General features: G+C 39.0%; 1 protein-coding gene across 2 annotated transcripts in view; it reads left to right on the top strand.

Moving 5' to 3' along the window:
• The first annotated feature begins 10763 nt into the window (after positions 1 to 10763).
• Positions 10764 to 17832, top strand: part of LOC116717928 (myelin basic protein) — a 75171-nt gene continuing 68102 nt past the window's right edge. The window contains exon 1 of one of the 2 annotated variants that reach the window (XM_032559609.1): positions 10764 to 11081. The gene's annotated coding sequence lies outside the window, so the exon portion shown is untranslated. Of the gene's footprint in view, positions 11082 to 15192; positions 15328 to 17832 lie in introns of those variants that run through there. The other variant, XM_032559610.1, reaches the window with a different exon arrangement.

Here is a 17832-nt window from a genome sequence, read left to right as displayed (position 1 = left end):
CTTTGTCTCTTCCTTAACCTTTCCAGCTTCGTCACATCAGAAACAAGAAGACTGATTCAAGCCGCACGAGGATCTAATTTTAGGTTCTTGACTCATTCTCAGGCAGTTGGGCCTCCACCAGGTTTACAGAAGCGTAAAGTTCGGTAGCCGATGATTACAAGCACTTTAATCTTAAACCAGGAAAAAATTACATCTAAATGATACGGGCCGCGTGGGGTGAGGTTAATAGAATCTTTTGTGATATTTTTGCATAAAATGTAGATGTTGATTTGCATAACAAAAGGTGTATTGTGCAGGGACCAACATTCGCACCATAAATCTTACTCCTTTTTTTTTTCTTTTTTTTTGCAAGCAGTCTGCATAATCAGGCGGAGCATTACGCCCCTGAAACCCTGTACCACACTTCAAGGTGATTTGTCTGATGATATTACTGATCTGGAGGACAGTATGGGGGTTCAGCATGAGCACAAGAAAGGATATATGTGAGAGTGTGCCTCTGGGAGCCATTTCTAACAATACAGCGTCAAGTGTGAAGATTGGAAATTGGTATGTGTGAAGCTTTGGGGGCATTTTTTTATTTTTACTTTTTTGGTTCTTCTTTTCAGCCTACTGCAGTGCTGGATTGGATATTGTGATGCGTCAGCCAGTTTGTGTGTATGAAACTGGCCAGGTTGGGGAGAGAGGAAGCAGGTTGGAATGAAAAAGTAGGCAGAGCAGGATGGGGGGGAAGGGGGATGAACATGAACTGGGACTTGGATAGCGAGGGTTGGAAGTCCATGAGGTGACTGAAAGAATAAAAAGCTAATACTGCTTAAGGATGAAAAGATAAGGCAGAGACAGTGCAGAGTACGTAAAGGTAAGAGACGTTCGACCTCTAAGTTGTGGAAGTCAGAGGCATTTCACTGAAACACCCAGACTCAGTTTCGGCGTTGAAACGCGTTTTGCTTTTCACACGAGTGCTTTGAGGAAGGAAGACATCTGGAGTTGATACAGCTGGGTAAAGAGAGCAGAACACTCGTAAGCATTCTTTAAAACATGGCGGTTTTTGATGGTAGACACTAATTTAGCAGGTTCAGAAAGTAAACTGTTACTGGACCCATTCACAAAGCGGGCCGAAGATGTGAGGATTGCACTGTGGTGCCGGGTCAGGAAGGGCTTGATCTCCTTGTTGCGGCCATGTTGGCATCGGATGAGAAATTCCACCATGGTCTGTTACGCACACAGACTCGAAACGATTTCACAGTGCCCTGCAAAAGTGTTCGTGCTACAGAAACTTTTACTCCTCCCATATTTCACGTTACACTACCACTAATTTCAGCATACTTTATTGCAACTGAATTCCTTTATAACTCCTTCGCAGGAGGCCTGCAGAAAACCTCCTGCAAAATCTGGCTAAGATTTAATGGCAGCAGTAACTGCAGATAATGCATAACCTGAGAGAAGAACGGGGGAAAAGTATGAGAAAACGTGGCCCAGCAGCCGCATAGCGATGGAGCTGCCTCAGCATAAGTCAAATTAAGGAGCAAAGCCTTGAAGGTGTCTGCCTCACCGACACAAAATAAAAGGAATAACTGAAATATCTGTGAGACTCTGGGAACTACACACCTGCACATGCACTTTATCATCAAGGGGTGTTAAAGTAAGAAAAAGTATTTTAAAGTCTGTTCTGGATTTAACAAGAATCCAATGAGGAGAAGCTGAATTTCTAGAGACGTTATCTGCTTTTCCACTACGAGTGTGCGCTATTCTTTGGCGTTATTTTGCCAATAACGTCGAAAAAACATAAATTTGCAGTTGAGGTGTTTCCATTAAATAAGAAAGGAAATTAAAATCACACGTGAATAAGCCTCATCACGCGATAAGTCATTAAAAATCATGGCAATGATGGATGTGGACCTTTACATGGTTAAAGGAATATATTCATGATTCAGTCCTGGCTGCTCATCATCCATCAGCCATCAGAGGAAACTTCGGAGTCTTATTCAGGTGTTGGAGCGACAAGCCCCGCCTTCTTTGGGAGCGGCTACGCGCGTAGCGTTTTGGGTCAATTTTGTAGTCGGTGATTTCACAGAAGAGCTACGGATTCAACCAGTGTTGTATAGTAACGAAGTAAAAATACTTCACTACTTTACTTAAGTATATTTTGGAGTACTTCATACTTTCCTGGAGTATGAAAATTTTTGATGACTTTCACTTTTACTTCACTATATTTCCGAACTTAATTGCGTACTTTTACTCCGATACATTTTCAATGTGTGGTTTAGTTACTCGTTACAAAAAAGCGAGAGAGAGAAACGCAAGTGTTTTGATCCCACCTACTGATTAGCAAGTAGCAAGTAGGCTACCGAACAAAGTCCGTAGCCTGCTTGCCTGGGCTTGTTCATCACCACCAATAGGACATAGGATACTTCTTCTTCTTCTTCTTTTCTATTATGGCGGATCACAAGCAACTTTAAGGTGCATACCGCCACCTACTGTACATGAGTGTGTAGAAGCATTACTTCATATCTATTAAATTCTACTTTTTAATTTTGTATTCTTAAGATAAATAAACAATGCTTTCCTTAATTTGTGAATATCTGTTATGTTTCCTTCATTTCCTAATATACCTTTAAGATTCCATTCATGCCCCATATTTCTAACTATTCTCTTTAATTCTTCCCTTTCGAGTTCATTTGACTTACAGTTCATCAATATGTGTTCTACATTTTCTTTCTCTCCACATCTCTCACATTTATCATTATTTTTCCTCCCTATTTTATAAAGCATGTCATTTAAGTAGGTATGACCTACTCTTAATCTACTAATTATTATTTCTTCTCTTCTGTTTCGTTTGCTTCGAATTCAAACTGACTTTTGTACTTCATATAATCTTCTTCCTTTCTTATCTTCATTCCACATTTTTTGCCATTTCTTGATTTCTTTACTTTTAATTAGGATACACCTGTTTCGCTTCTCCCATTAAACACAAAGCAAGTCTCGCAATCAGTAGCAGTCACATGGAAATTCTATCTTACAAAAACTCCCCGTCCAACTTGAAGAAACACATCGAGGTAACTTCTTATGAAATGGTTATAATCCTCCTGTTTCAGTAACTATAGCTTGGTCACTAGGCACTACTGTATTGTGAAATCTTGACCATAAATGAACTTTGTTTGGCATTGTTTCAGTTCCACACGTGGTGTATTTAGCTTAGGCCTAATGTTGACTGTAGCAGGCTACCTAGACTCCTCTGTTCAAGGGGGGACAGAAGCCATAGCGATAGCAATTTAGACTAAATTTAACGAATATAGGAAAGGCATGCAAGTTCAAAACCAGGTTTACAGATGCCAATAAGCTGCATTTCCCTCCCAATTCTTTTTTTCTTTTGCATAATGACCAGTTGTGTGCACCACCTACTGACTGTAGCATTGACTGATTCACTGATTTGTGAAGTAGAGTAATCGTAACAGCTCTTTTTCTTCATGTTGGCCGCATTTTCTGTACTATTTATTTTTCTCATTTTCAGCACTGACCTTACTTGAAGGGAAAACTTAAGGCTTACAAAAACTTTGTATTTTCTGTCCTGGAGGGTTTACTAAGAAGCTGGTTCAGTTGTAAAGCAGGTTAAGTTAACCTTGTGCTATAGGTAAAGCACCTAATTTTCTTAACTAAATGATGCCTGCAGGTATATCTATTAGCAGGTTTAATTTTGCCTGCACTTGGTTGGGTACATTATTTTAAGTGTATTTGACAAGTTTACCAAAATATAAAAAATGTCATTCAAACTGCATTTGCTTTGTTTTACTTTTTACTTGTACTTTTCATTACATTACTTGAGTATATCCATTTTTACAGTAATTTCCATACTTAAGTACAAGAAGTTTCAAATACTTTAAGACTTTTACTCAAGTAACATTTCAGTCAGTGACTTCGACTTTTACCAAAGTCATATTTTGGAGAGGTACTTGTACTTTTACTTGACTCTGAGATTTCAGTACTTTATACAACACTGGATTCAACAACATCCAATGACACACAAGGTGAGTCAGCTATCTGGGAAAAAAAAAAAAACCATCATCCTCCGACTACTTCCTGTTGTCTTCTTTGTGATTTTCACAAAATCACAAAGATCCGTAGCCGGAGTAGTAACCTCTGGCTACGGATCAAGTGTGATGGGGAAAAATCACACTTGATTTTTTTTACGTCTAAAACTGCGAAATAGACGTATTTCGCAGTTTTGCGAAATACGTCTATTTCGATATGGCTGAAAAACCACGTCATCCATGCAAAACAAATTGTGTCAAAAAAAAAACCATGAGTTTCTTTCTCAATTAAAAGAATTTAGTTAAATAATTTCAATTTACGCAATTCAATTGTTAATTGCATCTTGACTATAATAACTCCCTCTGGATCAGGATAATATGCTGCATCAAAACAAATCCATAATATTCCAGTTTCCCTTGAAAGGAATCAGAAATCGATGCACATCGTCTTCTCCAAAATATTATCTCCTCTTAATGCAGGAAATCAAAAGATCTCGTATCTTCTGCCTGCTCCTTTCCAAACAAATAATGTAAAATTGCACATCAACGGCCATGATCGTTTCTTCTCATTTTTATTTTTCTTGTTTTAGTTTGTTGTCTCTTGGAAAAAAATAAACTAAAATTAAGCATCGTCTCCGTTTATTGATTTACTCATTAGGCAAAATTTATAGGACTAGAAACACCATGCTTACGTCAAATATTGGCACTTTACCAATAAAAGTATGACTAATCTAAGTTATTTACAAACCTCGAATATATTTCTTTTAAAAGCTAAAAGAAACACAATTTTGCTTGTAATGTATCGTAGAGGTTTCCCATTTAACTTAAATTGTTGATTGCCTATTGATTTTGCTGTTATTGATTTGTACAGTGTCATTGAGCGCTCGGTAAGGCATTTCTAAATAAAATGTATCTTGATTATTATTGAATATAAATCATTCAAAATGAAATAAATGAAATAAAATGTGACATTAAACCATATCTATTAGGAATACTGCATATGAGCTTGATAATCATTAATAATGGTTATAAACAAATAAACTCTTAATGTCTATTCCAACAACAATGTTACTGGGGGTTTTTTGGGGTTTTTTTTTTAGCATAACAAGAAAAATGTTGCTTTCTGAAACACATCTTCCAGGTTTTACCCTAACAATTTGAAAAAAGTGGGGAAAAAGGGCAAAGAAAACAGTTTTCTTTCTGAATTCTTGGAATAGCTGCTTATCTGCCGAGCCCAAGGTTGTTTGCTTTGGCCTCAAAGACGGCGCGGCTCTCGCCGGCGAAGTTCAAGGACAAGTTTTCAAACCGAAGATCCGCAAGATAGACCGTGACTTAGGACAGCTTCAGATTAACCATCGCTGCCCCGGGACGTCCCCTCTGCCCAGCCGAGGCCGCAGCTGAAAGAGGAACGAAGACCAATCTGTCACCTCTGATGAACAGAGTGTCATCACACACACACACACACACGCCCGCGCACACACAGGGCGGTTTTCATCTTGGGAGGTTAAAAGACGAACATCTGAAATATGCTGAGACAAACCGGGAGAAATCATATCACTTACAGGTCCATCTCAAGAATACCGTCAACAAATGGATTTATTTTGTAAAGTAAATCTAATAAATCGTAATAATATACATAAAGAGTGACATGTTCAAGCATGTATTTCTGATCAGTGTAGTGATTATGGCCTACATTCAGTTTCTCTTCGAATTTGAAAATAGCCTAAGGCCAAAAATGGATTTAAATGTAGATAAATATCACCAAGTAAAATGTATGTCCATGTAAAGTTCAGTAAATGCAGTTAAATCCTGGAAAAGTTTGAAGAGTTGCTTTTTGTGTGGCTCTGCTGGGGTGGTAAAGTTTCTAGTTGCTGTTTGTTTGTTAGTTTTTATGCCATCACCGTTTTTTTTCTCCCACTCAAATTTCCATGACCGTGATCGGATATACGGCGCGCCGTAAACACTCGGCTCTTTAGCGTTGAGCTTTTGTAGCGTACGGTTTTTCATTTCATGTTTTTTTTTTATTTCATTCACTCAATAATAAACCTGAATAGTTCATGTAACAACTGAAAGAAATTGTGAATGAAAAGGAGCAGAAAGACGTACAAACTTGTATCTGCTCCCGTTCACATGAAGAGAAAACTTGCTATTCAACTTAGACGGCTATTAAAGGCTTTGATTACGCAAAACAACACATACAAATATATATGTGCATATATATATATATATATATATATATATATGTATATATATATATACAGTACAGATCAAAAGTTTGGACACAACTGTGTGTCCAAACTTTTGGTCTGAACTGTATATAAAAGAATACACAACAACAAAGCATCACCTTATTCAATGCCACATCGCTTCAATACAATAACATAATGACTCAATTTTTTTCAAACGCAGAAAGAGACTTAGTTTTATCTCACTGTCAAGATTGTTGCATAAACTGTCAAATTTAACTAAAAAGCATCTTTCCACTCTCATGGTATGGAATGGAATGTTTTCTCTTTTTTTGTTTGTGGACGTTGTAGGCCACGGCAGCATTTCTGTTTCTAATGTAGATTCTTCATTTTCTCATCGGTGAAAATTTGGATTTTCTTCAGTTGTGAGTCGCAGTCATCAGATTAGATAGAAAGAACCGTTCCAACGTGACGTGTCTACAGTCTGATTTAATGCTTGAATTTGACATCAGGGTTACCGTTCTGCATTAAGGCACGCTCAGTCATTCGTTACTTTCGTTTTTAAAGGCATTTCTCAACTATGACTAGACTGCAAACTTCATCTTCAGAATGATAGGAAATTAATATAATAGCGTAAGTTAGCTTAAGCAAAAATGTTCTAGGTACTTTTTTCCCTACGTACGTTTTGACGGGTGAAAAGTCGAGCCCTCCCTCATGACATCTATAACAGCCACTGTGAACCGCGGCAGCACCAGAAAGTGGAGCATCTAATTGTTAATCATCTGTCATTAACACAAATTATCCCCGACTGTCCTCTTTCCTGCTGCGACATATTGCAAAAGGTTTCTGTGGAAACGGCTGGCGCCTCAATATTTTTTAGAAGTGAAGGTCGTCCAGAAGGGTTGTAGAAACGATCTCAGCTGTTTGGTTCTGTTAAAACAGGTAAGGGGAGGCAGAAGCCCTCCTACTGGACTGCGTCACGTTGTCGTTCTGTCATTATTGGGTATTGATAAGCACCGACTTTAAGAAGATTAATCGTGAAGTATTGGTTATTGAAATAATTGTCAACCACTTTAGTAATCGATTACGTTAAATTGAGCATACAGACAAAAAAAAAAGAGGCAATTTTGCTGGAAAAAAAAACACAGTCAGGGGAGTAAATTAAGCCAAAACTGTTAAAAAAAATTAAGAAAATAAAAACCTTTGCCTGACTTTGGCTGGACATTCATAAATGTTAACTTATGAATAAATTATTGTGTTTTAGCTCTGGCCCCCCATGTTTAGGGGTTTTTAATTTGCTCCAAAGTGGACCTCTTGCTTTTCTTCCAGGATTGCTGATCATATTACCAGTTCTGGCTGAAGAAAAATCCTCCCCAACACTTTGTGCTTCTCCCACAGTTAACATATAGGTGATTTACATTATTAGTTTTCCAATGCAAGTAGCATTCTGCATGTAGGTCAAAAAAGTTACACTTGTCTTATCTGACCTGAATGTGCCTTTTGGGGCTTTACTTAAATAATAATGTTGCAATTGCAACATAAATACCTTCAAAACCATTTAACCAAAAAAAACTTTTAAGATAAATCCTGTCTATATTGTAAAAAAAATACCAGGAAAAGGTATGAATGCTTAATTTTATATTAATTAACATCCAGTTTCTTCCTCATTAGCCATGCTTGCTATCTGTGGAAAGTCGTGGGTTTATATTGTAGGGCAAGTTTTGCTATTATGTTGTAAAAAACAAAAAAAACAACAGCATGGCAAATTTGACTAAGAGTTGTGAACATTTAAAACCTACTTCTCTAAACTCCTGTGAGCACTGTGTAAAATAAAGAAAACAAAACAAAAAATACAGAGAAAACCCAGCTGTTTTGCTCAACAGGTTTAGGGAAGGCGAGCCTCCTAGCCAGGCCCATGTTTCACCGCCACTAATACATTTTCTTCCAGGTTTGCCCTGTTTTCCCCCCCCCCATCCATTCCTCTCTTTCTTGTGACCAGGTCTTTTGTCCCTGCTGAAGAGAAACGTCTCCGAGGCGCGAGGCTGCCAGCACCGTGGGATGGTGTGTTCAGGGTGATGATGCAGCGTAGGTTTTCTGCCACAGCGATCGTTTTGAAGGTTATGAAAATGAGCTTTGATCTCAACTGACCAGAGTTCCTTATAAAAACGCATCCATTATGTGACCCCTGCATTATTTGTTAAAACAAAACAAAACGAAAAAATACTGCACACAGACACTCTCACGTCTTTCTCCAAGTACCTTTTTTTTTTTTTTGTCTTACTACACTTACAAAATAAGCCGTGTTTGTGCGGTGGGTGGCAAATACGTGTCTTGTCAACAGATTCTGCCACCTGAGCTGCGGACGTCTGCCACTCCTCCAGCTTCCAAGGCTGAACAAGGAGAGAATTACTCAGTGAAACTCAGTAAGACTTAAGTGGGAGAACCTGAAAACGATTCAGGTTTTAAGTGTGCTCTTCACCAGTAGCCTTTAAACATGGGTTCCTATTCCTATTCCTATTTACAGCTCCACAAAGGGTGTAAAGGACGTGGTGAAAAGGGGTAAATAGCTGCTCTTCTTGGGTAAAACTAGCACTGATCGTCTCCCTAAACACAACATCTCCATGGTAACACATGGTGGTGGTAGCATAATGAAGTTTCTGCAGCAGATGCAGGAATATTGGGAAGACAACGCAATTCAAGTTAGTTTAAATTAATTATATACAGTACAGACCAAAAGTTTGGACACACCTTCTCATTGAATTCAATTAGAAAGTGTGTCCAAACTTTTGGTCTGTACTGTATATATATATATATATATATATATATATATATATATATATATATATATATATATATATTATTGGCCCCAAAGGGAAAGTAAATGTTACACCATATTTGTCAAGTTTCTTCAAAGACTTGTTGAAACTGATGACTGGACAGAAGAGATTTCCTGTAGTGGTCAGTATTAAAGCAATTATGAAGAAGCCTCTGAAGAAAGGACTTTAAATGGGTAAATCCTACACAGAAGAGATGAAGGGAGTTAAACAAAATTAAAATTCTGGAAGGAAATCTGTCGGAAGCTTAAAGCTGGGATGGATGTTCCCCTTTCAGCAAGGAAACAAACCTCATTGAACACACACAGCTACTATGGGAAGGTTGAGATCAAGTATCCATGTGGTACCGTGACCTATTTAAAGTCCAGACCCAAATCCAATTGGTAAGTTGAGGCATGGTTTGATATTTCTGTCCACAGACGCTCTGGTTGAGCTTGACCTGTTTTACAAAAAAGGATTGGCAAAAAAATGTTTGCTTCTTGATCCGCAAAGTTGGTAGACATGTCTTCCAAAGGATAGTTGTACATAATGCTTAGAGGGACAGTATTATGTATTTTCCACAATAAAGCACAATAACTATGTTTCAGTTGTTTTAAATGTGGCTTAAAAAATTTAACTTTGTCATTTAAAGCCTTGAAATTGGGACTCTGTCTCTTTAAAAACGTCTGCTCTTTCTGAAACTCCGCCTTCAGGTGGCCTTCACAACATCACTCCACTGTTAACCCTTTAGCATCGTTTTTACCAGAGTTGCACGAGGAAGTAGCTCATATAGTGAGCAGTTCCACCAGGTGTTTGCTAATTGCTGCTGGCTAGTCTGAAGGAGCTGAGTGGGGGGGGAATCGCTGGGGAGGGCTGCTCTGTGAAGCGGAAACTCAGAAGCTTGGAAACTGCAATTCCGAGGAGGAGCAACCATTCACCTGGGTGGTGAATGGTTGCCATGGAGATTAAAGGATTTCTCAACCATGCATGAGAGAATCAAGGCAACAATCCAGGTATGTTTTTGAGGAAGGAATAACATTATAACATGATGTTAAAGCTAAAAAAAAAAAAAAAAGGAGTAAATTTAACATAACACTGCCCTTTTTACCAGCGGGGCTGAACACAAATGCACGCCACACTTATCAGATTTTCATTTGTAAAAGAAAGAGACGAAGGAAGAGAAGACCACGCACTACCAATGGTGCAACGACTGTTGGACTATTACATAATATACCAATAAAATACATGTTTCACCGTGATCCAATCTGAAGTTCATCCATGAATTTCTGTGAAATCTGCAGTCTATGAATTTAGAATTGAAAGTGAAGCGAATCATATGTAAAACGACTGCTGCCCTCATTCCAGGCAATGCAGTCTCATTTATTTTAATCATTTACTGCAAGCCAGTATGTAGCACGATGCAAGAAAATGCACGTCTGCGTGTTTGAGAACACTCTGCCCCCCCATCTAACCTGACGGTGCCCACGGGCAAGGTCTTGCTGAGTTGGACGTATTGCGCAACTTCTGACACTTCTTGGTATGGAGTGACTGTACACGCCGCGCTGCTGATTGCGCTGTTTGTATGTAAGATCCTGTTAAAAACATTGCTACACGTTACACAGAAAATGCAAAGCACACGCAACCCTGGCTGTAGTCATAATAGTCATGCTCAGACGTGCACAGACGCGCTTCTGAGGGCTTCGTTTCTCGGCGGACTCGACGCTGCATTCCGCCCCACCCCTTGCAAAACATCATCATCGCTCCTTCACCTCAATCAGGAAGCACGGAGACGCTGTTTTTCTTTCTGTTTTTTAACTAACGGAGACACTTTTTTCGGTGGGGGGTGAGAGCTGCAGCCGCTTATAAATCAGAGAGGAAGGGGGAGGAAGGCGCTCTTCTGAACGATGCTGTGAAAGGAAAAAAATATACACATATATAATAATAATAATAATAATAACTCCACTGTGAACCTCTGCTGAAAGAAGACTTACAGTTCGGTTTACATCCAGTGCAAGACTCAACTGTGGATGTATTTGACACAGACTAACCGGAGAAGGGTATGTTGCACACAAACTGATAACATTCACTGTTGTGAGAAAGCAGTTGTTGTAGACAAACACATGCAAGCACGCCACGGGGATGTTAGTGCAGTTTGGTTGTAGATTTACATCTTTACGACCGGAGGTTACGTGGTGTAACCATAGTAAACATGTTATTCACGTCGACTTGTTTGCGTATAGCGCAGAAGACGTTTAAAAACCTGACGCGAAATGGGATTTTTTTTTTGTTTTGTTAAAATGTGCTAATGTATTTATTTTTCGAAACGTAACAAGTTTGGGTAAAGTGTCTTTAAGCATCTCAGAGAACTGTCACTACGCTTGGTCTGTCATGTGCCAGCGTCGTCCTCCCAGATTTAACTTCCGCTCCGAACCTCCTTAACAAATCGCACAGTTTAGCGATTGTTTAAGCTCTGCCATTGAGCTTCAACGTATTTAGCCAAACTAAGAGACTTTTGAGGATATATTATATATTTCTTCATCTCGGCTTACCTTAACCCGTCGAAGTACGACTACATTCGGGGATTTTCCTTGTTTTGTTAGAGAATCCTGACTCGCTACTACCGGAAATGTGTGCAAAGCTGGAATAAGTGGGCCAACAATCAGCTATAGTAATACAAGTAATATTAAATATAATCAGGTTTGTTTGAGCATTACTTGTGCCGATTTTTTTATTATTATGGGTCGAGTCATGCAGGGCATTAATCTTGCAGCATGAGTCATGAAATAATACTGTGAAGTTTCACAACGTCTAAATTTGAAAGATTTAAAACTGACTCTGACCATAGCTGGTGTTTCAGGTGGTTGTTTCTGGTTTTGCTTCTAACCAATGGTGCCCACATTTTTGGTCATGTGCCATTTGCCTTCCCAAAACAATATGCACACAGTGTCCGTTTTATTCTCAAAAGCCGTTCGTAATGGATTATTCTGAGTGTGTTTCTATTTATAATCAGAATGATATGCAATTTCATCTGAACTAGAAATGTTCTGATCAGGCTGATCCCAGTTGAGACCAATTTCTGTATTTCTTTGTGGTTTTACCATTCTAATTTGAACATAATCCAGATTTATACATAGAAGTATATGTTACGTGTTTCTAATGGACCACATGCCTCTAACCTACGTCTGATTGATTTTAAACACATGCATCGACAGTGTTTAAAATCACTGGAGATGTTTGATGGTCTTAGAGACAGCAAATGGTCTGATTTCACATGTGCTGGAAAGAAGAAGAAAAAAAACCCCAAGTTTTCACAGTTTGACCTGCTGACTGCCAGATTGGAGGCGCTCGAGCAAAAAATGTCTGATTCCAGTCTGTTTCTTTGTGCCTCACTAATAAGGGTGCTTTAGCTTTTGTTCTTAAATACTGTTTTCTTAAATCTGCCATAGCATTAGCATTAGACCCTTAAAGCATTGAAATTCATGTTTCTTCAAGAATTACAACCCATTTGTGTGTGTACATTTGAGTACGCACAGAAATGTACTGCTTGAATCAGTGGGACATTAGTCAATTCAAGAAATAGTAACATGATTGTATGTATTCTGTATTTTATAAGTATGCATGAGATTATAAACTGATTATCTATCTATCTATCTATCTATCTAAAATGTTGTGTTTATAGACGGGAAATTAAAGTAGTTGACAATTTTAAAGCTTATAATGAATTACCAAAAAAAAAATTAAAAATCTAATTTTTCAGTGTTTTCATCAGCCAGTCTCCAGTCTGAGCCGATGAAGGGAAACATGGACAGACTTCGATCCGATCTGGTCGATTGGTGGATTGCTACTTCAGTTTTTGTGCTTTTCTAGAAAGTTGCTAACCCATTGTTATTGTTATTGTTGTTGCATACGGCGCAGGTTTGTGCCAAGCGGAGGACAAACTGGCTTGCTGTCAATCGGGAGGCTTGTCCGTTCGACGTAAAGCCCGTGAGAAACTAACCTTTCAATAACACTTATACAAATAATACACAAAAGACAAACACTCATCAGTAGAACGCACCCTGGCTCTTTTGATTCGCCTAAAATTCAGTCTTGCGATGACACTGATAGCGGGACAAATCATCCGAGTCTCTTTCAGCGACGCCTGAAAATCACGTTTGAGATTTTAATGCGGTAAACAACAGCGGCGGTGTTACGACTGGCTCAAGGTCTTAACAAAAAAAACGGGAGACCATGCAGTGGTTAAAGTGCATAAAAAGAAATATTTATCAACACACCTGCAACCCAGCCCATAAGGCCCAGGGACGTAACAGGCGGCAATAGCTGTTTCCTATTTGCTTATAGACCCTTTTCACATGACGTCACACAACTTCCGTTTTGGCTCGAAGCTGTGTATCCTTAGTTCCGGTGTACATAGTAAGTAATGATAAAGTTGTCTATTTCATATATATATATATATGTCATATATATATATATATATATATATATATATATATATATATATATATATATATATATATATAATAGAGAGAGAGAGAGAGAGAGAGAGAGAGAGAGAGAGAGAGAGAGAGAGAGAGGTATAAATCTGACAGCATATGTTGATCAGACAGATCACCGGAGCATGGAGTTTACACAGTCTCTAAAACATTTGCCTAAAATAAGATTTGAAGATATATCACGATTTGCAAACCAGTTCTCTCTGACAAAAAAATCTAAATTAGACAAAGGCTACAAATTCTTCACCGAACAATACCTGTTTGACTATGAAGGTAGGTATTTTTGTTTTGCGTAACCGTTAGCTTAGCATTAGTGAATTTTGTTAGCTAGCTAACTACGTGACATAACTGTTCCTTAACCAGAACTTTTTACTGTTTTTGAACTATAACGTTTTAGGCTCTAATCTTGATCAGATTATTAAATTATAGACTGGAGTTGCCACTCATCCCATAAAATAGGGATTTGTTTGTTATAAGCAGAGATGTCCGGTGCCGCCGCTGCTTTGTAATGCCTTTAATCGGACCACTTTTTCGGTAACGAATAATCTAACGAGTTCGTATTTCAAATCCAGTAATCAGATTAAAGTTATTTATCCAAATCATTGCACATTAATATTTTCTTGTGTATTTATTTTTATTCCTTCTTTGCGTCTTTGGGAGAGACTCTGTGACAGTTAGCAGTGACAGAAACATGAACAGTGCATGGAGATGCGCATTTTGTTGCTGGAAAAACAGAAATATCGTCAAGCCCAACTGTTATTTGTGGCTTTTGTCTTGTTTTTTCTAAACTTATAAAAAAGTAATAAAAAAGTGAACCTCTAACGTTACAGCGCTGACAGGCGGCCGTGTATATCTTTCCTAACTGTGGCTAAAGCTGCTGCTAGCTGGTTTACTCATGATCAGAGGCTGGTTCCTTTGAATACAGTTGGAGAATGGTAAATTGACAATGACTTATAACGGTTATCTAGCACGTAAACACTGTTTTATAAAACACAGAAAGTGAACCTCTAAACGTTACAGCGCTGACAGAGAGTATATTTTTCCTAAATGTGGCTAAAGCTGCTGCTAGGTGGTTTACTCTCCGATCGGAGGCTGTTTATTTTATACACAGATAGAGAATGGTGAATTTACAATGATTAGTAACAGCTATCTAACACTTAAATGCTGTTATTATTAAACTTACCTTTTATTATATCCTTAAGATTATGAGAATGCGGGAAGTTTTCAGCTTGGTTCCCAAGGCAAAATCACACCGGAAGTAAAGATACCCAGTTTTGAGTTATGGTGGCCATTGTCTGACGTCACTGTGAAAAGGGTCTATTGCGGTTGCTTTCCATGTGCTTTAAATAACGCACTCTCACACAGGAGTGGCTGCTTTTGATTGAGCTCCACAGATTTACTAGAGCCAAGATAGAGATCCCTTGTTCGTCTTAGTGGCACGTCGGTGGGGCTTAATGATTGAAAGTGTTCAACGTTTGCCGTGACTTACTTCCACATAGTTAGGGCGGGGGAAGGGGCAGAACGTCATAGTTTGCCCACAGATACCTGAGCGGAGCGGGGAAGGCCGTTGGCATGCTCTCCACTAAATTTCACAGGATTTGCCTCAGCCGGCGGGAAGAATGTCGAGAGGTGTGTGCTTACACAATCACATGCCTCGCGCGGCATTCCTCTGCTGCTCACGAGCGCCGTGCGGTCGTGTTGAAACCTCTTCGCCTCCCCGTTCTCAGCTTTCTGTGCCGAGAGATGTTTGTTTTCCTCCTGCTCGCCGAGTGCACATGGTACATCTGCCGTTTACAGGTGACAAACTGAGGTTAGTTCACTTCCGTGCTCTCACGCTTCCTCTTCTTGCTCACTTCCCGCCCTCTCTGCGTCTCTTCTTGTTCTTGGCAGACAGGTTGAGTTGCATTACGCGCAGCGGGAACTCCACCTGTGTATCGCCACAGAGGACTTTGTTTGGATTTGCCCAAGGTGTGGTGCTGTGTGGAGCATTTCTTGCCATCGCTGGTTGTGTCGTGTCGTGACCTATTGGCGCTGTAGGGTTGAAATATGCCTACTGTTTCATGATTTTTTTTATATTTAGTGGTAAAAATGATCTTGTTTGACAGTTTTGTAAATTCAGACTTCAATATGGTTGTACAGTGAACCCTCGCTATAACGCGGTTCACCTTTCACGGCCTCGCGGAGTTTTTTTGTGCAGTTTTTTTTTGTCACAGTGCATTGTGTTCTGCGTCCTGATTGGCTAAACAGTCTCCGCGCTTCTTCTCTACCTGTGTGCCAATAACGTTATGGTATTTAAATATACGTAAATTTTGGTAAATGTTTTTGCCCAGAAGAAAAAAAGAGCGACAACAACTACCGATAATATATGTTCTTCTCTCGAAAAAACACACCTGCACCACAGGCTTCATTAGAAAAAGCCACTAGAAAGCGAAGTCAGGCCGCAGCGTCACAGTCAGAGGAACAGTGAAATACGCGAGTCACAATTTGTCCTACTGTACTTCGTATTGATGACTAAAATGATTATTTTACTGTAGTTATTTGTAAGAAAGAAAGTGTTATAGTTGTTTAAAAAAATGCTTGGGCCTGAAAACAGTTTTCGTTCTTTGGTTTCAGTGTAGAGTATGTATTTATGCTGTATAATAGTTGTAAAAAATAAAGGTAACTACTTCATGGATTTCACCTATCACGGGTTCTTTTCAGAACCTAACCCCGCAAAAAACAAGGGTTCACTGTAAATGTGAAGTGAAAGGAATTTCTGTTTTTCCTCTGACGCCTATAAAACCCCCCAAAATGATACCTCCAGAAATAAACTATTTAGTAAATGCAGACTATATCTATGCAAGTTATTCTCTGTAAAACTAACACGATTCCCAAGGTGAAACATGGTGGTGGCAGTATCATGTGTGGGTGCTCTTCTTCACCAAAGAGCAAAACCTGTCGGAGGGGGCAAGGCACTTTAGATTAGGTTAGAGGTTCAACTCTCAGCGGGACAAAGACCCTAAAGGAAAATTGTTTAGATTAAAGCAAATATATGTGTGTTACAGTGGCCCAGTCAAAGCCCAAGTTGAACTGGATTTCAACATCCCCTCAAGCAGTGGCATTTTCTGAATTTTGCCTAAGAAGAGTAAAAAAATAAATGAACCACTGCTGGTAGGTGCTTTTTTAAAGTGCTTAAACAGTTATCTGGATTCCTCCAAAAGATGTTTTGCAGCTGATGAAATAGTTTTACTTATTGGAAAAAAAATAAGTAGAGAAGGCATTCTGTCAGCAGTCAGTGGTTTATTCACCACTGGGTATCGGTATCCTACTGTTCTGCGTCGGACATTTCTCTTTTTGTTGCGAGCCGATTGAATCCGCTTTGGAGACCGTATTATAAAGTGACTCTTGATTAAGACAAATTGTCTGTATTCGGAATCTCCAGTGACATTAAGTTGTATAACTTGTGTAAGACAACCATCAGCTGGTTTTACTGCTGTGCCATAATATGGGTTCAAATCCCTGCCCACCAAAGGTCCTCATTATTTATTGTCACATTTCCATCTTGCACAGTGTCGTCAATGAGTTTGTAAAAAATAAAATTTGCTGTCCAGGTGAATCCCAAAGAAAATGCAACTCGGGTGAATCCCAGTTATTGACCTGCTGATGTCCCCAAAACTTTACGTAAGCAAAAAAATTTTTTAACAGTCATTCGATATTTAGCTCACTTTGCACTAAACTGAATGAAAGCGTTAATTAGCGCTGGAGAAAAGTCAGCTCAAGTCCAAATCCAGCGGTCTGCAGCATTCAAGCAATCAAAAGAAAAACAAAAAAAGATTTGTACTGTTGCTAGGAATCAAAAAGACCAGAGGGGATTTTTCATTTAGGTACATATTGTACACTGGATTGTCTGAATATCAAAATAAGTCAATTTTCAGATGTTTTCTTTTTCCTGTCATCCATTTGTCTGTCCATCCAGTCAGTTTGTGGCTCTCACCTCTTCCAATTTGCAAAAATCAACTTACATCTTCAGGCAGTTCTGTTTTGGATTGTTGTTGTTTTTTTTTTTAATATGCATATTTGTTTCTCTTCATTGAAGCAAATCGAAAATGAACGATCCACGACTTGGAAGAAAACGTGCAAACTGAATTTCGATGTTCGTGTACTGCTACACACCTAGTGACGCCAGGTTTGAACTGGGCCTCCTGTTTCTTGTCTTTTAAAATCGACTACTCCCAGAACGCCCCGTCTGCTTCGACTGGTCCAAAACTGATTGAATGTACGCATTCTACATTCATGTGTGACGTGCCAAACTAGCGAGTGTATTGTAGAGCTGTAA

The sequence above is a fragment of the Xiphophorus hellerii genome, chromosome 3, assembly GCF_003331165.1.
Source record: "Xiphophorus hellerii strain 12219 chromosome 3, Xiphophorus_hellerii-4.1, whole genome shotgun sequence".
NCBI classification, from domain to species: domain Eukaryota; kingdom Metazoa; phylum Chordata; class Actinopteri; order Cyprinodontiformes; family Poeciliidae; genus Xiphophorus; species Xiphophorus hellerii.
The sequence above is the reverse complement of the archived record's forward strand: the minus strand, read 5'-3'. Positions and strand labels throughout refer to the sequence as shown.